Genomic DNA, 4,419 nt, shown 5'->3' on the forward strand with positions numbered 1-4,419 from the left:
CGGTTGTAGAGATGAAAACCAGCCTTCACGCAACAATGAATCTAGATAAACGATCCAGCCAGCCAAACCTCTCCCCAATTCCATTGGTTCTAAGCGAATCAACCTGTGGTTGAGTTGGTTAGGTGGACAGTGGTATCCCCAGCCCACCAGGGTTCAAATCCTGGTGCTCGCATTATTCCTGAATTTATTTCAGGATTTCCGGCGATGCGCTTTCAGTGGGAGGAGACGTTCCCATCGACGACGAGGCGCCTATGGTGACTTCGTAAATCTCAAGATGATATGCCGGCTTAGTCTCTCGGAGGTGCTCATAGGGGTAGGGTGTGCGTGCGTGCGTTTATAGGGAGTGGAGAAGGAGGTGCATTAATAAGAGTTTGAGTTGGATTGAACAACCACCATAGTTGCTGAGGCCGTAGGCCGCAGATTGGAGGAAGTACGGCAGTCTTATGGAGCTGCGGCCCTTAAAGGGAAGAACAACAATGGATTCCTCTAGGCGTTCTCTTGATTTCCTCCTCCTACTAATATCATGAACAACAACAGATCCTCCTGGGAGATTGTACCAATTAAATCTACATGAGGACCCTCTCCTGGAGGAAGGTAAGTGCCTCTGTAACTTTTACAGAAGAATTTGAGGAGTAGCAGAAGAGGGGGGTTGATCACGCAAGTAGTTCACTAGACATGTCATGCTATGTCTGGCTGACAACGACGTCACCTGGTGTTGAGTAGCAGCAAGATAGTAGTGGCAGTCAGCAATCCACGGGCCTAAGCCAGATGAGTAGCAGCAATTATCTCATGCATCCACCCATGCTACCTGAATCAGATCGAATAGATGCCATTGTTGGGAAAGCTGCAGAGCCAAACGACTATGGTAGACTGATTGCAGTAGAGGTAATTAAGGAGCTAGCAAGGATGCAATAGGTTTGTATTTTTAGTGATTATTATGATGTTGTGAGACATGGTCTCAAAGAACAAGTAAAACCTTAGAGTGTCGTTTTGAGGATTTAGATGATAAGTGTTTTGTTTCAGACCTATCTAGATACGTATTAATACGATGGTTAAGTTTTGTGGGTGCCATACAATACAGTTAGGGGATTCAGTTCAAGAAAGATGTGGCCGTACTTCTGGCTTGTGCAGAGTGAACTCAAGAACCTCTACTTATTTTGTTGGAAACTGAATTAGTCGTTTTGTAGTGTTTCTTCAGTCTACATCTCTCTGCTTCTTAAATCTTATAGGAAAAACTACAACTTTGTAGTTGGATCTGTACTTTCAGTTTTATGCTTACCCAATTATCCAATAGGACACGTGCATCATAAAAGCACAAACCATACTCTATTCTGGTGAATTTTTTTTCTTTATAGTGTTGTCTGCACTTTTGTTTTATATATTCTTATTTGCAGACATGGAATGTATATGCATACACAAGGTCAAAAACATGGCACCTTAGCAGCATCTATTTTAAGCAATACGGGAGATCGAAAAAGATGCTCAATTTAACCTCATGGTAAAGCTGAACGGCAATCTGTTCACCTCCTCGATAGTGTTAAAAAGTAGCTCTGTATGGAAAACAGAAAATGTCAAGTTTTGTCATCTTCATGTTGTCCTATTTCTCCCCATATTATGCAGCAAGTGCTAACTATTACTATTGCTTTCGTCCCTAGAGACCAAATCAACGGTTGGTGCATCGTTTCTCATGTAAAGAAACCATTGTAGTGAAAGGTTTTGAAGTTTAGTTCCTGATTCACAGTGCTTACCTTGATGTTGTTCAGATCAAGTTTCAGCCTTCTTACATTGTAGATTGTTTACAGTTTCTACGCCGGGCTAAAAACTTGTAGGTCCAAAGGTGTGTGAGAAACCATCCGTATGGTCTCGGGTCAGGGTTATTTTGAGGTAATCATATGTTAGTTGCAAACTAGATTAACCATGCATATATAGGTGGTTATATGATCTCATAGACCTTCAGAAGTTGCTATTGTCTGTTCTAGGCCGCATCATATTGGTTAAAGTATCAGAGAAGGTAACACGTTTGACCTACTATTGCTCACTACTCCCTCAGTAAACAAATATAAGTGTGTTTATATTACTAAAATAGTGATCTAAATGCTCTTATATTTCTTTACAGAGGGAGTATTAAATATTTACGCCTGTTCTTTTGTTTTGGAAAGTGTTGTCCCAATGAATGCCCAAAAAAAAACGTTTCTTTTCAAGAGCCTGGATTTTTCTTCTGAGAAGTTTCTATATACACTTAAATAGACAGAACTTTTATACAAAATATTAGTGTATTCACTACAAGCTCCTTTTATAAGCTACGAGTAATCTTTTTTCCATCTAATATAAGAATCATTGTATTTTGTGTTTTGGCTATACATTTTGCCTATAGGTTCACGTACTCCATTTATTCTATTCTATTGGTTCCTCTAAATGTGTCATGGATAACTTGAACTTCATTAGCACAAGCTTACAGATTGAAAAATAGGTCACCTCATCAATCGAAGAGTAGACAAAGTAGCAGGTATGTAATGTTTATTTTGCTTTCTGTTGTCTTGTTTTGGTTCAGACTACAAAAATTGCTTTATATAGATGTTTCAACCAAACAGTGCACTCCTAAAATTTGACCTTTGTTATGCATGATGGATGATTCACAGCATTCTGAATATGGGTGTCCAGCTATACTGCCTTCTTTATATGCTTCTATATTATCCCCTGGTATTAAAGAGTGCTTAGTTAACAATTTGCAAGATAATTGTTGATCATAACTTACCTGAAAAATAATATTACGGAAGCTTAATTATAAATCGCTACTCAGGATTTGAAGACATTGATAATTACAAGCATCCGATGTTCAAGATAGATAGATTGCTCGAGAGCACGATCTTCATTGTTGTTGCACATCAGTATCTCATAAGGTACTTTTTTTTTCAAAGTTTGTATATGTATTGCAATAATGCCAAATCTACCACATTGATACGATCTCCTCATATCAGAACTTCGCATGCAAGAAAAGAAATCAGGTTATGGCAGCATATGATTCTCGCATTAGTTTTTCTGTTGTGAATTTCTGTAATTTTCTACTTATGTGCTAATAAGGCTTTTAAGTGCATTAATATTTCAAGGATATTTCTTGCAGGTGTAGCAAGCTATTTGTGATGTCCAGAGCATGCAGGGAGTGAGATTGATCAATCATGCATGCTAACTTAAAATCAAAACTTAAGGAACCACATTTTCATTCAAAAAGATTTTGATGGGGCTACGCTTAGAGACATTTCATTCACGTTATTTCATTCTAAATGTTTCTTGAAAACTCCATAGCTTATTTCCACTCTCCTATTTAATTGTCTCATAGTGTTAATCATATTTCCATGGTGCATAATTATTAGTTGGGAGATATTCAAAAGTTGCATTCCAAGTTCTAATATATTTTGAATTCCTGCTATATTAACAAAGAAAGATCTTCGATTATTTCAAAATTCATGTTTTCAAAATCACTAGACCGTGCACATGCACGAGTTGACGACTAGTTATCATTATTCTTCAGAAAAAAGAAGCATGCAGCAGCGTTTGCCTGCTCTCCGTTCACTTCCGATGACCACTAGGTGGGATACCGCAGTACGTGCACTGGCATCCGTCGGAAACGCACTCGCCCACCGAGGTGCCGCTGATGCGGTCCTGGCAGTACTGCATGCACTTGTCAGGATTGCATATGCCGGGGATGGTCGGGAGCACCTTGCAGTCCATGGGGGTCACCGTCGCAGTGGCACCACCGCCGTTAGCCGTCACCACCTCTGTCACCACATCTACGGATCGAACAGCGCACACAGAGAAATTAGCGCGAGGCATATATATTACTTCAGTTTGTGTTACTTGAAAAGTTGAAACTAATAACGCACGTAGATATGCCAACGTGAGTGGATATGCATACCTGAACAGAGCACCACAATGGCGAGGGCTAGTAGCATCGTGTAGAACGGCCTCATCCTGACTTCGCGAGCTTGTTTGGGGAGTGCTGAGAGACCTAGCGAAGGTTACAGACTGCTGGGATGTGTATTTTTCAGCTAGTGGTTGCCGGACGAGCTAACTGAATTCGCATGGTTGTTTATAATGCAAAGAACAGGCATGCTATTTTTGGAAACAATTTAGTTCGAGGCTTTAGATGGAATACTCCCTCCGTAAAGAAATATAACACTAAACGCTCTTATATTTTTTACAGAGGGAGTACTTCTCAAAAAGAAAGGTGTAATGTAATTAAGGGTGGCAATCATATACTTCCTCCATTTTTGTATAAAGGCCACAAACTCAGATTACAAGTATCAATGTAAAATTTAATGCCTACTTTACAAGTCAATTTTTTTCTAGTTTACTGGAATCATTAATAATCCGCATGCATGCAAAGAAACTGAGTGGAGGAAGTAGCTCACTGTCATTATG

The 4,419-nt window shown here is 39.6% G+C and overlaps 1 long non-coding RNA gene across 1 annotated transcript; it reads right to left on the reverse strand.

Moving 5' to 3' along the window:
* Window positions 1-3,513: 3,513 nt before the first annotated feature.
* On the reverse strand, window positions 3,514-4,034 carry LOC147957714 (uncharacterized). The gene is made up of 2 exons (XR_015609809.1): window positions 3,914-4,034; window positions 3,514-3,788 (listed from the first exon to the last, which is right to left on the reverse strand). It is a non-coding gene; the product is annotated as an uncharacterized LOC147957714 (long non-coding RNA).
* Between the last annotated feature and the right edge of the window lie 385 nt (window positions 4,035-4,419).

Source organism: Triticum urartu, chromosome 7A (genome assembly GCF_056163025.1).
Source record: "Triticum urartu cultivar PI428250 chromosome 7A, HENAU_Tu73, whole genome shotgun sequence".
Lineage (NCBI taxonomy): Eukaryota > Viridiplantae > Streptophyta > Magnoliopsida > Poales > Poaceae > Triticum > Triticum urartu.